Raw genomic sequence first — 19,317 nt, 5'->3', positions numbered from 1 at the left:
GCTTCTCCTTTTTATATCTTTTATAATTTCTTTTGGCAAGTTCGTTAAGTACTGTGGCTTAATTCTCTTTGATAAATTTATTCTCTCATATTTATCCTTTTTAATACTGTTCTGTATACTTTTTCCCCTGGAATGTATTTGTAGCTTTGCAAAAGGGATATTTAATAACTGTTGGGAACATGCTAAACATTCCTCAAACTGTATAAGGCTGTAGAGGCACTAAATATGGCATGAGTTAATACAAAGCACAGGACAAAAGCAAATGTTCAGTCAACAAATGTTAGTTTTCTGCTTCCTTTTCCTTTTCATTCATATTCAGTATTTACTAAAGTTAAATTATGCTTGACATTCAGAAGACGATGTTTCCTCTAATCTTTTTTTCTATTATGAAGGAAAAATTAAAATAAAAATGCCAACATAAATTCATAGTACACACCCTACAAGAAGGACAAGAAAATGAGACTGCAATTAGATAAAACTGCATCCTTTTCAAAAGAATTGTATTATTAAATATTCAAGATTGCATGCATTAGTGAGGACTTAAACTCAAAGACACACCTATTTGCTGGGCTTCTGACAGTAACTAACCATTAGAGAAACATTAAATGAAACACTGAAAGGGGGAAGCAATTCAAAAAATGGACCAATTTGAACAACTCAAAGGTACTTCTTCAGATGGCACATTTATAGAACAAAAGACAAAGGAGAATCAGAAAGAAAAAAATCATTTAAAGACAAACTGACCACTGTCCATTGATTGAGAGGTCACACTTTAAATCATCCTGTCAGCTGAAAAGATAGAGGGATATATTTTTCCTAGAAGATAGCTTTTTTTTTAAAGTTAATAGTATAAAAGACACAAATGCTGACCCAGAAATGAGTAAGAGACTTAGTTGGAGGAAATACAGCCACAATAGGTTCAAATTCAGCCAAAGAACATTTTAAAATAGGATACCGAATAGATGAAGGGACCAGCTCACTAACTTGGCATTTTCTGTCTCCTTTGGAAACTATATCTCCCTCTAGCAATATTCTACCCTTTCATTCAGTTTAAGTATAATCTTATTTTTTCCAGCATGATCTAGGTTTATGACAACTTCCATTTTTTCTTAGCAGAAGCATTTATTAAATATATTGCTTATGACAAATTCTCTCAAGATTTATATTGTAAAAACAATAGCAACACCAAAACATACTTTGAGTCATTCTTCATTCCTCATTTTATAAATCCTAAGTATGTAAATATTATCTACAAAATTTGCTGTATATTCTGTAAAATGTATTAAAGTTAAATGAAATAAAATGAAGTATGATTTGCTTTTTATTGTACAGACTTGTGATGAAACAGGGTTGGCTTTCCTGTTAGAGCTTGGATTTTTTTTTCTTGATTTCATTTTTGAAATGTTCACTCAAACTGCCACTTCGGTTTATACATATCCACATAGAAAAATATGGAAAAATGAAGGAATTAACAGATAATTTAAGCAAATTCCCAATTTTCATCTGAAATATGTTGATGGCAATAAATCTTATTAGGCATTTAACTATATAGTCTCTAATTCAATCTGCAACATTTAAACTCCTTAATGTTCTATTCTTTTTTGTTAGTTGGGACAAAAATAACATTGAAGAATGTTATGGTGAATATTGAATGACCTAATACATGGAAAATTCTTAGCTTAATGCCAGAAACAGTAACCATTCACAAACTGTTTATATAGTGATTACATAGTCCCAATAATCACTGTCCTCCCGTTGTTCATCGATTTGCTCGAGGGGGCCCAGTAACATCTCCATTGGAGACTTTGTTGTTACTGTGTTTAGCATATCGAATACATCATGGGTAGCTTGCCAGGCTCTGCCGTGTGGGCGAGATACTCTCGGTAGCTTGCTGGGCTCTCTGAGAGGGGCAGAGGAATCGAACTTGGGTCGGCCATGTTGGCTGCATGCAAGGCAAACGCCCTACCGCTGTGCTATCGCTCTAGCCCCAGTCCCAATAAATAATAATAATAATAATAATAATATGATGATGATGATGATGGCAGTAGTATCAGTGATATTTACTTGGTAATAGAGTTTTAGCACTAAGCTCATAGTTATAATTTTTTTTTCATTTCTTAATATGGTCCCCAAGCACCACCAGGAGTGATCCCTGAATGGAAAGCCAGGAATAAGCTCCAAGCACTGCCTGGTGTGGCCCGCAAACAAATTCCAACAAGACAGACATGAGAATCTTTATATTTAAGAGAGAAATCACAATAAAATAACCTCAATTTAGCTTGTTTTTTAAATAAGCTGGGAAAAATATCAACTATATTGAGATATTACTTATGTACTATGATTTATTATTTATGTACTATATACAACCATATTTTAAAGTGATTCAATCATTTTAACTACATTTACAGTTATGCATCATGATAAATTTTATTTTATTTTTAAAATATTTTTTATTGAATCACCGTGAGATAGTTACAAAGCTTTCATGATTGAGTTTCAGTCATAAAATGATCAAACACCAATCCTATCGCCAGTGTACATTTTCCACCAACAATTTCCCAAGTATCCCTCCTGCCACAACCCCCTGATCCCACTTCCTGCCTCAACAGCAATTTTCTTCTTTCTCTATGACTTTTGGGCATTATTGTTGCAATACATGTATTGAGAGGTTATCATGGTCCTTAATCTACTTTTAGCACACATCTCCCTTCCTGAGTGATCCCTCCAGCCATCATTGACTTGGTGATTCCTTCTTTATCCCAGCTGTCTTCTCCCAGCTCAGGAGACAGGTTTCCAACCATGAAGCAATATTCCTGGCCCTTATCTCTACTGTCGTTGGGTGTAAGTCTCATATTATTCTATTTTATATTCCACAAATGACCCAGAGACTATAAAATCCAGCTCCCAGAAGAGATCAGAGCAGAGTCTCCTGCCCCCAAGCCTGGCTGTCCTCGCCAGGGCCCCTTGGAGGGGAGCGGGTTGAGTTTTCCTCCCTGCCCCAACCAGAGCTCCCATAGTCGAAGACCTCTAGAACCAGCCACCACCATGCTGAGACCACTCTCCACACGCATGGAGGTACCGGCAGAGGAACAAAGGCATGTGGGTCCTGGGGCTGAGAGCTCCAAGCCTGCTCGGATCAGGGCTGAGCATCCCCCACCCAGATCCTCCATATTCCAGTAGGCAGGGGTCACACCCACCAACTGGCCCCCTGGTGCCATGTAATCCCCTCAACGGCCAAGACCCAGAGACTATAAAACCAAACTCCACGACATCTTATCATCTCATTCTTACTTTGGACAACCTGGCAGGCTACTGAATGTAACCTGCCCACACAGCAGTCTGGCAAACTCAACGTGGTGTATCCAATACGCCAAATACCAGTAACAGAGAAGGGTCTTATTCTCCTAACCCTGAAAGAGCCTTGAATATGGCATTTTTAAAAATCTCAGGTCTAGGACGAAGTAGACATTACTGGGGCCTGCTTGAGGCAATTGATGAACAATAGGATGATTGTGAACATGAAAATAGCGCTGTCATTCTATGTCTGTCCCTCTCTTTCTGACTCATTTTATTCAACACGATAAACTTCATGTCCATCCATTTATATTCAAATTTCCTGACTTCATCTTGCCTAACCTCTGCATAGTATTCTATTGTGTAGATGTACCATAGTTTCTTAAACCAGTCGTCTAATCTATATTGATATTTTACATGCACTCTCTTACCTCCAAAACAACCCTCCTGATAGGAATATTAGTGGAGCTCTAATTATAGGTGATTAATATCTCTAGATGGTTTCATTTTATAATGAAGAACTAATTGATTTACAGTGGAAACCATAAGATTAACAGAATAAATGTAATCTCAGAATTGTATAAACTCAAAAAGACAGCAAAAGCTCTATCTCTCCCACCGCTCATATTCGGTAGTTTCACACCAGTTCCCCCACCCCAGGGAGGTCGATGGAGATGGGCAAGTGAAGGAAGGAAATGAGGGCCAGGCTGGTTGGTGTCAGTTGCAGTTTATTTCATTCCCATCTCTATTCCCCTCTGATTTTCCTCCTGCTTCTTCCTTTCCCATGCTACTTCATGCTTCCTTCTGGATCTGGAATCTGGATCTGGATTCCCCTTTTTCCTCCTTCTGGAGTCTGGATCCTGATCCCCTTTCTCCTTCTCCTTCTTGGATCCAGATCCTCCTTTCTCCTTCTCCTTCTGGAGTCTGGATTCTGATCCCCAGCTCACTCTTACAATCTAGTTAAATCCCAATGCATGAGGAGTTGGGGCAACAATTACACAAAGATGTGGTCACAATAAATAAAGTTAAAGTTCTTTCCCTCAGGGAAAGCCCCTTCTAGGATAGATTCTCATTAGCAGGGCTACCTACCCTAGAGCGGAATCCCCTGGGTGTGTTTCTCATCTTCTTGTCCAACAAACATATAAGCATATATAATATAAATCATTTTATATAGATACAGTAAGAAATATTAAGCTTATAGAATTGCTCTCCTAGGGCCATCCGGATCTCAGACTACAGGGCTCAGACCAGATAGTCTTTGCTACACCTAGCAGGGTCCTAGTCTCATTGCTGCTTTTGGATCATGACAACATTTGTCTATGATCAAACTCTTAACTTATAGTTAAGAATAGTGGCACTTTGGCCTGGCCCATTTCGATGCCACGGTAGCTCACCCCTTGCTCTGGGTCCATTCAGTCCTTCGTCGGGACCCTGCTTTTGGGGTGGTAGGAACTAAGGGCACCTGAGGCTTAATTCGAGAAAGCAGATGCCCGGGAGTGAATAATATTCAAAGCCAATTAAATCCTAAATTACGAAGCATAATATTAACTGTCTTCCTGTATCTATACAAAAAGGACATTGCGTTAAAGTAAACTATTCATAAGACATAAGGAGAGGAGAAAGCAATATTCATTCATTCATTTTCATTCATTCATCCTGTTATTCGTCCATTGCCTCGAGCAGGCCCCAGTAATGTCTCTTTCATCCTAGCCCTGAGATTATATTCAAGGCTCTTTAGGAGAATGAGACCCATCATTGTTACTGGTATTTGGCACATTTGGTAGGCCACGGGGAGTTTGCCAGACTCTGCGCTGTGGGCAGGCTACATTCTATAGCCTGCAAGTTTGTCCAAAGTAGGAATGAGATAATAAGATGTCATAAAAAAAGATGTCCTGATAAGATGTTCTGGGAGCTGGATTTTATAGTCTCTGAGTCTTGGCCATTGATGGGATTACACGGCGCCAGGGGGCCAGGTGGTGGGTGTGACCCCCGCCTACTGGAATTTGGAGGATCTGGGTGGAGGACGCTTGACTCCAATCCGAGTAGGCTTGGAGATCTCGGCCCCAGAACCCGCGTGGCTTTGTCCCTCTGCCATTACCTTCATGTGTGCAGAGAGTGGTCTCAGCATGGTGGTGACTGGTCCTGGAGGTCTTCGGCTGCCGGAGCCCTGGTCGGGGCGGGGAGGAAAGCTCAACCCGCTCCCCTCCAAGGGACCCCTGCGAGGAACAGCCAGGCGCAGGGGCAGGAGACTGCACTGGTCTCGTCCGGGAGCTGGATTTTATAAAAGGACATTTTATAAAAGGACATTGCATTAAAGTAAACTATTCATAAGACATAAGGAGAGGAGAAAGGCAATATTAACTTACAAAATTAAAAAAAATTAAATTTTAAAAATTTCAGTGTCCTGGAAGGATCTGACCTTAAAACTTAACAGATTCTGATTAGCGGGAAAAGCTAAATAACTGGTTGGGGAAGAGAGCATAGGGAAGAGTTTACAGATAAACACAATGGAATGGAAGTGCCTCAGGAGCACTGTAATAAACCTGAGTTCCTTGTGGCGAGGGAGAAAGGACAAAGCAATGTTATCCTACACAGAATGTTATTGATTCCATGTAGTGACTAATCTTTGCTCTTGTAGATGTCAGAAGTATGTTTATAGCACTTTTTCCATGTCTTTATTCCTGAACAAAAGAAGAGGAAGCTAAATCTCCCTGTTGAAATAGAAGAGAAATATACTTGATTTAGCTCTAATTCTTTAGCAACTATCACTTTTTGGCATTGAATATAGTGTCAGCAGTTGATCTCTCTAGTATATTTTGCATGAACATTTCATGTCCAGGAGGATGGAATTTATCATACCCATAATTCAAGTATCATAGCTATTTCCCCCAAATAATCAGAGCTCCTAATTTATAGCTGGGAAACTAGGGTTCTGAAACTGTCAGTAATTTTAAATCCTCAGACTTACAGTGAGAATTCAAATGTTTATCTCTTTTACTGCAAATATGACTTCAGCCTGCTGAGTCTTACAGCTCTCATAATTTTATGAATAGCACTGTAGCACTGTCCTCCCATTGTTCATTGATTTGCTCAAGCGGGCCCAGTAACATCTCCATTGTGAGTCTTGTTGTTACTGTGTTTGGCATATCGAATATGTCACAGGGAGCTTGCCAGGCTTTGTTGTGTGGGGGAAATACTCTCAGTAGCTTGCTGGACTCTCCGAGAGGGGCGGAGGAATCGAATCCGGCTCAGCCAGACCGGCCACGTGCAAGGTAAATGCCCTACTGCTGTGCTATTGCTCCAGCCTGGCAAGCTGCTGAGAGTATCTCGCCCGCATGGCAAAGCCTTGTGAGCTACCCGTGACGTATTCAATAAGTCAAATATAGTAATAAGTCTCACAATGTTACTCAACCCACTTGAGCAAATCAATGAACAGTGGGAGGACAGTGACAATTTTATGGTTAATATTTATATAATGAATCTAAGTATTAGATATTGAATACCAGGTCAGAGTGTACATAGTAAGGAACTAAGTAAAGTAAGTAAAGGCCCTCCCGTTGATCATCGATTTGCTCGAGCGGGCCCAGTAACGTCTCCATTGGAGACTTTTGTTGTTACTGTGTCTGGCATATCGAATACTCTCAGTAGCTTGCCGGGCTCTCCGAGAGGGGTGGAGGAATCGAACTCGGGTCGGCCATGTTGGCTGCATGCAAGGCAGACGCCCTACTTGGAAATTCTGATAATTGGTAAACCATCATTGACAAAAGCAGCTCTCTTCCCCAACTTTGTTCTTGGTAAAGGTAAAAGGTAAAGGCCCTTCCGTTGTTCATCGATTTGCTCAAGTGAGCCCAGTAACGTCTCCATTGGAGACTTTGTTGTTCCTGTGTCTGGCATATCAAATATGTCATGGGGAGCTTGCCAGGCTCTGCCATGCGGACGAGATACTCTTGGTAGCTTGCCGGGCTCTTCGAGAGGGGTGGAGGAATCGAACTCAGGTCAGCCATGTTGGCTGCATGCAAGGCAAACACCCTACCTCTGTGCTATCGCTCCATCCCAGTATTTGGTTTAAATATGAACCCCAGAAGTTATCTTTCCTCTGTTTCTTCTGAGATACTATAATAAATGAGCACAGTAATACACAGTATACTACACTTGATGAAATAATTAATAATGGTTCCAACAGTATGGCATATAGAGAAGATATTAATTGTAATTTTGGGTTTGCATTTGTTTGTGGGGTGTGTGTGGGGGACGGGAATCACACCTATGCTAAGGGCTATCTCCTGGCTTTGTGCTCAGGAATCTCTCTTGGCAGAGTTTGGGAAACCACATAGGGTGCCTGGGATTGATCTCAGTCACTTATAAGCAAGGCAAGCACCTTATCCCTATACTGTATCTCCATCCCCTATGGTTATAATTTTGATGTAAATTATAAAATATAACAAAACTATCTGCTTTGCAACAAATCTTCTATGTGTTATTTGGAATAACCTTCCCTAAAGTTCTCAGAAGGACTGGGAATGAGACCTGCTTAATGATTCTTGGTCAACTAGGCCTGTGTTTCTTCCCAGGGTCCACAGATGCATGCTAATTGGGCCTGCAGTGCAGGGATATCTCAGCATACTCCAATAGTGCTTAGGAGCCTTTAGGGCTGCTCTGGGTGAGGCCCTGAGGTCCAGTGATGGAGCCAGCACCAGTTTCATTCAAGACATGAGCTTTGACTTCTTTGTAATATATATCTCCAGCTGCTGGAATAAATAAACAGAAGAAAGAGCACAATACTTTTTTTTTTTTTTGCTTTTTGGGTCACAGGGGTCACTCCTGGCTCTGCACTCAGGAATTACCCTTGGCAGTACTCAGGGGACAATATAGGATGCTGGGAATTGAACAAGGGTTGGCCATGTGCAAGGCAAATGCCATACCAGCTGTGCTATTGCTGCAGCCCTGAGAACACTATACATCTTTTGTTCTTTCTTTCTCCCTGGCCAAGTTCGCTTCTGTGAATAAGTATCATTAGCTAGTTCATTATGTTCCCCTCAAAAAGTGAAAATAGCACTTCATGAAGCATGCATTCTAGTTTAAAATATTTTTAAACAATTATCTTACTGTTTGATTTTTAGAGTAAAATCACAGAAACAAAACATAAGATGAAAAAAATGGCCTAGTAGTAAAATGTAGATAATGTGTATCTCTCAGTTTCCCAAAAACAAATCCCTAAGGAGTTCTGGCTATTATTTCATAGCTTTCAACCCAAAGTATGGCACACATAAAGTTTAACTGTAATCAGTTGCTTAACCACTTGTGGAAAAACAGAATTACTGCTTCATACAATTTGAACTTTAAATGACTTAATTCATACAAAACATTTACAATTTTCGAACTTTTGTGACTATTATTACTTTTCCACCTGCTCCTCAACTCACCTACAAGTGATAAACTCCAAATATAGACAACACTTTTGTGTTATTTTCTCTTTTAACATTTTTAATGTTAACCCTCTTTTTAAAGCTACATTCCAATTATTTTTGCTAAGAAACCGAGTAGAATTTGTCTGGAGACAGAATTCAAGCCTCATGTTAATTATCTGAAATCCAATTTGTTGTCTACATCCCTTTAGAAATTTGAACTATGTAGTATGCAATATTCATAATATGACAGGATACCTCATCTGAGAGTAATTTAATTGTCAGTACTGCTCAACCATTGTTTAATGAATTTCTAACAATTTGAAAGGCAAGCTGTTGGAAGGCCATTATTAAGTTTCATATTTGCTCTGCAGTTTTCTTCACCATTGCTTCATCTATTGAGGATTATGATAGTGTTAACTTTTGAATTCCTTTGAAAAGTAGGATTTTTGGCATAATGTAGAAGTTGAACTTCTTGTCTACTTTAAAAATAAATACGTTTTAAGGCAGGCTAGCAATTAAGTCAAAGGGTTCTTATAATAAGATTTATAAAATAAAAGAAATCATTGTTCACCAATTTGCACAGTACCAACAATAAAGTGTATTATGATAGTTGCAGGAGGAAAAACTCAGGTAATTACAACAAAACTAATCTCACCTTATAAATGGCATAATAAATTGTAACCACTAACATCTTGCACCTAACAAATTACACCAGAGAATGTTTCATTTATATTATTGATCATGTCAGAAAGCATAATGTGCTGTATATTACTGTGTTTGTTATAGTAGCTCAAGAGGCACCTAGAAAAAGAGCATATCTGGAATTAATATCAAAACCAAATAGCAAGACAATATTTTTGGAAGACTAATTAAATCAATGAATTTATTTCTCAATTAAAAGGAAAGACAGATATAGTATGAACATATTTACAGATACTTCAGTATTATGAATCTTCAATTATAAATTATAATCCTATACAATCAAAGTTATCTTCTGCACGTAGTACTTTGGGCCACTTCTTGAAATACTCAGCTAACTGGGTCAGATGATTCAATGCTTGGGTCCAACTTGTGGTGCCCCTCACCTCAATGATGTTGGGACAATGTTGGTGGTCACCAGTTAGCCCCAGAGGTGGCTGGGAGAGTCCAGGGCAAAACCTACAGTTCTGAGGGACCTATGTGTCCCCAACCACTAAACACCACATTAACCATGTTATTTGTATCATAAATTAATATGGTACACATGCTATAAATAATTAACTAATACTATTATAAGTTAATTACTATATTATTATTAATTAATATTATTTTAAAGCCTGGCAAGCTCCTGTGACATATTCGATATGCCAAACAGAGTAACAACAAGTCTCACAATGGAGACGTTACTGGGACTGCTTGAGCAAATCGATGAACAATGGGAGAACAGTGCTACAGTGCTAATTATTAATACTATCAATAAGTTAGTACTATTATAATTTAATATAATAATACTATAACTGCATTATAATTCCAATTACATTAGAAACAATGTAGCATAAAGAAATATTGAATCTCAAAAGAGTGGGTAAGAAATTTTAGAAAAAGGAATGGTAAGAAACATAAAAGAAAAATTTGTCTCTTATATTGATAATGTTTTCATTATGAAAGATGATAAAATCGGGTGCTTGTCTATGCTATTTTGTTTCATTGATCTATTAATATTGATAGGAATTTTATTTTTTCCTAGACCATATTTAGCATATTTAGTAAACATAAAGACAGGTAATATAAAAAAGAGAAATTGACAGCAAATTTTTCAGAAATAAATGCGGTATAAATCATCCATCTCAGGATATTACTGAACACTTTGAAAATCAAATAGCAAACATTACACAAATGAGGAAGTTGTTTATATAAAGATCAGTTCCAAGTATAATAAAAATGTCTGCCTACAATAATCAATAATCACAATGGCATCTAGCAATTCATAGCCACAAAAGAATTGCAGCAATGATACAAGAAAATAGCAACCAAGTGGAACATTAAAAAATATACATTAAATATAGGTATTTATAGGCAAGGATTTATTTTCATATTTAAAATCTCTATTCAACAGTGAAGCATACATTTTAAGAAGCGTAAAATTCAACCTTGTAAAATGGAGTGAGATAAAAAGAAGTAGTAATCAAAAGACTTGAATAAATATAAATAACATTGGCAATATTTACAGTAGTAATTATTATGGTAAGTATTTGGGGAATGTTATTGAAGACTGCATTTTAGTATCATTTGATTATCAAAATTTCAGTATATAAGTGTCTATAACAAAAATATAGATGTTTTCATAAAAAAAGAACTAATATGTATCACTTAAAATCAGTTAAAATTGTAACAGAGTTTAACCTTATCAGGTTGAAGTGGTATAATCATATGACTCTTTAAAAATAGCCTATGAATGACATGCCACAGAGTTGCCTCCGGACAACACACCAAGCTATCTCATCAGGAGGAATTCAGAGGAAGGTGGATCAGTTCCTCTCCGATCCCCAACAGAGTTCCAGCAGCTGAAAATCTCCAGAACTCAATCTCTGCCATGCTCATGGCCACTTTCTACAGGCTCGGATAAGACTCACTGCTGAGTGAATCTGCTGTAGAATTCCAGGAGCGTGTGCCCGTGACATCTCATACTCTACACCTCTGATGTACCAAGAGTAGCACATCACACATGGCAGGACTTAAAGTAGAAGGCAATACAGCAATCTTTTCACACTTTCCTCTACACAAAATTGTTTTAGTTCTGCTTTCAGGACATGGATTGAGATTGCAGGTAGAAACATTCAAAATATGGTAAAAGGTAAAGGTAAAGGCCCTCCCGTTGATCGTCGATTTGCTCGAGCGGGCCCAGTAACGTCTCCATTGGAGACTTTGTTGTTACTGTGTCTGGCATATCGAATACTCTCGGTAGCTTGCCGGGCTCTCCAAAATATGGTAGTGGGAAAGTATAATGGTGTTGAGATTGGTGTTCTAATAGTAAATGTAATGAATTATTGCGAACAGCTTTATAAAAATAAAATAAAATAAAAAACAGGCCATAAGGGTCAGAGAGATAATACAGCTTGCCTTACATGCAGCTAACCCGAGCTCAATCCCTGACACCCAATATGGTAGCCCAACTCCGCTATAAGTAATACTGAGCACAGAGCCAGGAGTAAGACTTGAGCACCACCAGGTGTGACCCAAAAGCAATAAATAATTATACTTTACAAAAAATAATTATATTTAAAACTGAAGGGAGGACATAAGCCAAGGAACAGAGATGAATTCCGGAAACTCAAAATGTTCATCAAATTAGCACCTTCAGAAAGGAAAGTAGCCCTGCCCGGGATTTTATTTTTATCTATTAACACTCACTCATTACATTTTACCTCCGAAATTGTAGAACAATATAACTGTTTAATTTTAAACCATTAAGTTTTTGCTAAGTCATTACAGAAGCAATAGAAAACTAAGACAATAGTATACAAAATATACTTGACAGCCAGGTAATTTTTTAAAAATATTATTTACAACTCTTACTGAAAACCTAATGAAAAAATAAATAAATTTTATGAAACATATAAAGTCCATGAATGAATATTGTATGCGGGATTGTAAAATCTTTTGATAGAAAACTTAGAAACAGTTAATGAATGTGCACACACATATGCTCTGAATCTTGGTGTATTTTCCAATTAAATAAGTAGAATATGCAACCTAAATTAACTTGATGAACTAGGAAGGAAAGAATAAGTGTTTTACAGAGGAAGGGCCATTCCTCTTGGAAAAGAATGGTTTGTTTGGGGAACTGAAAAATCCCAAGTTGTCAGTGTTAGAAAACAAAGCAGAAGAAAGTCCTTTAAAGCATATGCTTCTAAAGGACTCTTGGAATATTTTATTAGTCTGAGTTTTGGATCTTAGACCTTGCCTTTTATGTAAAGACAGGGCAGGGTTAAATAAGAGTGTAAACTGAAAAGGTTTGTATCTAAAAAGTATCTAGATAGCTGCTCTCTGTAATGAAAGTGTCATGAACTCCCAAAGCAGTAAGGTCTTTGTCTTCATGGGGCTTTCCTTCCTTCTCTTCTGTCTAGACAAAATTCCCTGCCTTCAAAATGCGCTCATTTTACTGGAGAAGGAGACAGACAATAAACACTGAAGCATGGTTTATTGCTTTTCTGCTGTGGGAGCAGGAAAATAGAAAGTGCAGGGGATTGTGTGGGAAGAAACGGTCCTGCTCATCAAAAGGCATTTCAGTAAAGATGGGAAGAGGAGTGAATGATGATTGGGGAAGAGAGGTTTTAATAGTTTTCATTTTACTTTGTAATTCAGAGATGCTGAGATATGATAAACTTTAAAGAGCCCAGTGTATGCTGGCAGCATCAAGTAGTGGTTCCAGCTGTGCACTGCCTTTTGGAATTCTCTGCACCTTTCTCTTCCAGGAACACTATTCATCACATCCTATGGCTTCTTCCCAGCCTAGTTCATCAAGATCTCAGTTCATATTTTGAATATCATTTTACCTAGAAATTTTAGATCTGGACATTAATCTGATATTACCAAAAATTACTCTTTCATCACCCTTATCACAATTGACTCTAACTTCTCTTCCTTCTTCTGTGCTTCTCTAACAACCATGGTATAAATAACTCTATACTGGATTTCCTGCATTTCCAACACCCGGACTTAGGACAAATGCCTTTAATGCTCTGTGAATAGAAAGAAAAGTCTTTCTCTTATTTGCAACATTTTAAAAAGTGCTTGCTTAGAGTAAAATATTTCTCTATGCTCCTTTGAATTAATTTGCTCAATATTCATTGAGCAATTTTTTATTGATCACCTGCAATGTACTAGTTGTCAGGACAGTATCGGGCTTTCCAAAGTGAAGACAAACATGACTCCATGGTGATAGAGCTTCCTGGGATTTTGTAAAAAAAAAGGATATATATTCGTAACAACTACTGATGATATCCCTATATTTGGAGAGAAAAATCACTGAATAGTTATGTGTTTTTATTTAGCAAACCAGCCTGAGTCCTTCCTTGACAAATACTGTGAGTGAAGCAATATAGATAAATGAGACTCAGTTCCTGCCCTAGAGGACTCAAAATCCATCAGAAAATATTGACTATAGATCGTGCATGGATAAATTATAGTGTAGTTGTGTCAGACTTTGGTTTGTGAGAGCACAGAGGCATTAACAATGTTATCTAAGGCAAGAGAGAAATTCACATGGAAAGTGATGTGTTATGTAGGTCTTGAGGCTGAGATTGTTTGCTGAGACCTTTCTAAGGCATTCCAGTAAAAGAAGGTATGGGTCAAGGCAGAAGGTGGACCTTCAGTGACTTTTAGAATCATTAAATAGCATTTACATCCATTAAATGTTTAAAGAATAACGTCATATTTAAAAAATGTGTCAATGCCTACTATGTAATGAGAGTTGCTATGGGAATGTAACTTCCTTATAATTAGGACTGCAGGTGAAGCTATTTCTCTATTTTAGTCCTGCCATAGAGTTAGGGCGGTCAATATAAAGCTCATAAAAATAATTGCCTCTTCTCTAAATTAATAAAATACATGTAATTTTTGTTTTTTAAGTCTCCTTTTAAAAAACGACTCTATTATATTCTTCTGTTAATTGCCATGAATTAGTTTAACCCAGAGTCATTTTTTTCACACTTCTCCCTGCTAGCTCTATGGATTTAGCATCAGCCCAAATTGTTTTTTCTTACATTTCTTTTAGCAAATTTAACTCCCTAGAGACCTGCTTCCATTATAGTGCTACTTGCAACATTAAAATAGGTGTCGACGTTTATTTGCATCCCTGGTACACTGTTTATTGTGTGTAAGAATGCCTTTCTGAGCTTGCATATTTTTTCAGAGTTCATGAATTGTTAGATTTTCAAAGGAATAAAGATTGATAAAGGTTCAAAAGCACTTGACGTTCTTATTATTTTATCTGCCACTTCCTGGAAAACCTTAATGTGTGGGCAATTTTAAAACTAATTTTCTGATATCAAAAATGGAAAAGTTATTTTTCACGGGACCCAATGCAGAACACAATCCCCTACTGTAGCAAATGTTCTATAGACTACTCTAGATTATAACCCAATTATGTTAAGAAGGAATCCTATTTGATATAGTGTATTTGGTAATCTATACAATGTGTCCAACATTCAGTGCTTCTTAGTTTTGGAATACTTGGGTAAGTAAAAAGCAGGAGGGTTTTGTTTGTTTGTTTGTTTGTTTGTATTTAGTGCTACTAGATGGTTAAGAATCTTAATCATGCTTTTCTTGTGACTGTACTCCTCCTACAGAAAACCTCACTAGATCATGGGTCCTGTTCCAAAGTAAATGTCTGATAAATATAGCTTTATTATAAGCATTTATCAATTAAAACATTGATGTTTGTCCTGCTTTTGTTTATTTAAAAACAAACATATTGAATGCATTTCAACTTCATGTAATCTATTATTTACAACTAGTTTTCTCACTCATGAATCATTTTGGTGTTCTTTTATATCATAAAATTACCAGTAGGGAATCTGGGCTGAAATGCCTCTACAACAGGATAGGACTACATTTTAATGAAATCAGCAGAAGTGAGTCTCAGTGCATTTTCATCATAATTTAAGGCCTAGTTGAAGCATGATAAATGATCCTTGTCCCTGATCATTATACTACCTGAGCAGTGATATGTCATTCATGTCTTTCCACTGTACCTTTGGAACTGCCATGGTGTAACAGGTGTACAATAAATATATTGCTCAGTTAAATTTATATTTCATAAAAATCCAATGTATTCGAAAATTGGTGTACCAAACTTATAGGTATATCAGAATCCTAGAATAAAAATGACATTCTTGACCAGTCTTGGCTCCTCCTTTATTATTAGAAACAATATCCAGGTGTACAGAATATTTTTCCAAAGTGATAACCAGTTAGCATTACATCAAAAATTATAGTTCTGTATGCTGAGCATATATTCATTCAAAACTAGTTTTGAGGGAATTACAATGTTCCAGACAGCATGATAGGTATACATTGAGGTTGTTTTTTTAACATCATACTGCAAATATCTTTAGACTTACTAGGAGTGACTGATATTTTGGTAGTAATTGAAAAGCAGAGTAAATTAATTGAGTTCCAAGAGAAGATATACACAAAGTACAACTGGCCCGTGGAAGGCATACTTAAAGCATTCACATGGGATTAAGGGGGATTCATACTAAGGGGATAAACAGAGATTAAGTGAAAAGTGGAGGAAAGGCAAAGAATTCTTCTCGGACCATGATGGAATACATAATTCAGTTGGAGTATGTAACTGAAACAAAATAATAAAACATTTAGAGCTGAAAAGCAATACATATATATTTCCTACGTAAAAATAAAATATTTCTTCTTGCAATATGGAGACTTAATGAAGCAGAAAGCAAAGCAATCACTTAATATTTTTATTTTATTTTGGTTTGTTTTTAGACTACACCTCACTATGTTCAAAGATGATTCCTGGTGGTGCTCCAGGGTACCCAACATACATGTCAGAAGTTGGGTGCCTTCCAGGCAATCAGCTAATCCATAGTGCTATTTCTCTAGCATTCACAAAGATGCTTTGAAAGAAATTCAAGAGATTGCACAATGGGTAAGCCTTGCATGCAGCTGACCCAGGTTCCCAGGTTTGATCCCTAGAATATCATGTAGGTCCTTTAAGTCCTACCACGAGTGACACCTAGAGAACAGAACCAGAAATAAGCCTTGAACATAGCAGGGTGTGGTCCAAAAGTTCTCTACAGCATCAAAGAAAAGCAGATCCTTTTAAATAGAGCCAAGCAAGAGAAGATGGGTTGCTGGGAATGTAATGGTCATCTTTGATATGGTAAATATTTAGGAGTATTAATAACTACCACTACCTCCACTACCCAGCTGCTGCCACACTCCAGGCCACTTTCTGGACTGTGTGGCCGTGACACATCATCTGAACCAGGGGAACACCTGAAAGGGCAATTAGAGGCCACCCTAAAAGCCTCCGTCCCTCTCAGAGAGCCCGGCAAGCTATGGAGAACATCCTGCCCACATGGCAGAGCCTGGCAAGCTATCTGTGGCGTATTCGATATGCCAAAAACAGTAAAAATAATGGGCCTCATTCCCCTGACCCGGAAAGAGCCCCCGATACGTCAGCGTTAAGAAGGATGAGCAAGGAAAGGCTTATGAAATCTCAGGGCCAAACTAGGCTGCCAAAATGAAGAACTAAAATGACTGTACTTTCAACACACATGCTGGCATCGGAAGCATCCATCGAGGACCTGTTGGTGCAAGCGCAGAAGATCAAGTACGACATCATTCGATCACATCACACTGTTTTTGTCACTAGATTAATAAAACTAAATGTAGAAAATATGTGTTATTTTGTACAAAAATAGAGAAAAATAAACAAATTTGCTTCTATGTGACATAAATATTGAGACTTCCCCAGGGATTTTTAGTGTGTGCCAAATCATTTATACCAACAATTCACTAACTGGGGTATAGAAGAAGCTCTTGCAAATATGCCAGAGAAAGTGAAATTTTTTTTAAAGATTTATTTATTTATTGCTTTTTGGGTCACACCTGGAGATGCACAGGGGTTTCTCCTGGATCTGCACTCAGGAATTACTCCTGGCAGTGCTCAGGGGACCATATGGGATTCTGGGAATCCAATCCAGGCCTGCCACATGCAAAGCAAATGCCCTACCACGGTGCTATCACTCCAGCCTCGAAAATGGAAATTTTGAAAAAGAAAATAATGCTTCAGGCTGTCACTGGTAATTCAGAAGATAAATTACAGTATCCCTTTTATACTAGAAAAAAAATTTTAAGTATAAAATGTCTATTTTAGAAAAAAAAATTCCAAGCATTTTGTGAGACAGGTGACAAAGAAAGGGTTCATCCATGGATTTATGAGTTAAGGAAATCCTTTTGCCTTTTGTTTTATTTAGTAAAAAATAAAATTTAAAATATGCAAGTTAATTGAATTATTTTCAGAGAAAATTTGTCAGTGTACTTTACTTTTACATTTGAAACAGAAACAATTATCTATTGATTTTGTTTCTAATGAGAAAATGGCTTCATATGGAGTTGCCAGGAAAATCCCATATGAAGTTTGGAGCTAATTATTTTGTGTTGCTATAAATACATTAATGTCTCAAATTATGGTGGATATATGACCCTCCTCTATATAAAATAAGATGCTTGGCTTCATTTAATTTTTAGATACTGCACTAACAGAATACCATAAGGAAATTAACCTGATCTATACACTGATGCTTGATCATCTGGCTCTTTAAAAACGGATTTTATTTTCTTCTCTATGAATCACTTATTTGCTATAGAACCAATCTAGTTATTCTATTACAACTACTAAACAACTCTAAAGGTAATAGTTCTTAAATGCTGCTATTGTTTATCACTTCTCCTCAATAATAGTGTTTCCTGTAACTGTCAACTAACATATATATGTATGTATAATATAACTTATAGTTGACTATAATTTAAAAAATAATTCTCACTATACTTTTAAGAGAAAGAAAATGGAAATAAAATGCCAGTTGATTCTTCATAGCAAGGTTCCAACATCTCATATAATGTCATCATTAGTTTCTTGAAAATTGCAACTTTAGGTGAAACTCTGAATAATAAATAACATTATTTTTCTCAATGAGAGTTGGGATATTTTATTTTTAATCGAAGTTATAAAGAAACAATGTCATTGAACAAAATGGCATTTATTTAGGACCTATTATAAATAGAAACTGCTTAGATCACTTTCATTGCCTGAAAAGTGCACTACATAGAACACCAATCCATATAATAATACACTCTCTTCACATTAGGATTGATTGGGTAGTATATCAGATTTAAGTTACACTTTTAGAAAACAACTAGAATTGTACACTTATTAGAAACAATCCCTTATTATAAATATACCTTAATTCAAAATGTACTTCAATATTAATGTATTTCAAATACTTAAAGTATTATTTTAGAATTGACAATTCAAATATTTCTACAATATCCAACTTATTAGTATGCAATGTGATTTTTATTAAATAAATAAGATACTCTCCCTCGTCTCAGGAGGGAAGAAATCCATTTATCTCTCCATAACTCTATCTATTTGAGTATCATTTCCCCTCTCCCTACAGCATATTTATTACTAACAAGATAAAGTTTACACAAGAACATTTTTTCAGCTATTTCTCTGTGATTTCTAATCAGTGCATACTTGAATTATTTTCTCTGATAGTTTCCTTCCTTCCTTCCTTCCTTCCTTCCTTCCTTCCTTCCTTCCTTCCTTCCTTCCTTCGCTCCTTCCTTCCTTCCTTCGCTCCTTCCTTCCTTTCTTTCTTCCCTTCCTTTCTCCCTTTCTCTTTCTCTCTTTTTCCCTTTCTCTTTCTTTCTCCCTTTCTCTCTCCTTCCTTCCTTCCTTCCTTCCTTCCTTCCTTCCTTCCTTCCTTCCTTCTTCCCTCCCTCCCTCCCTCCCTCCCGTCCCTCCCTCCCTCCCTCTTCTTTCTTTCTTTCTTTCTTTCTTTCTTTCTTTCTTTCTTTCTTTCTTTCTGTCTGTCTG

The sequence above is a fragment of the Sorex fumeus genome, unplaced genomic scaffold (genome assembly GCF_029834395.1).
Source record: "Sorex fumeus unplaced genomic scaffold, SorFum_2.1 ptg000008l, whole genome shotgun sequence".
Taxonomy (NCBI): Eukaryota; Metazoa; Chordata; class Mammalia; order Eulipotyphla; family Soricidae; genus Sorex; species Sorex fumeus.
This window is presented reverse-complemented; position numbering follows the sequence as displayed.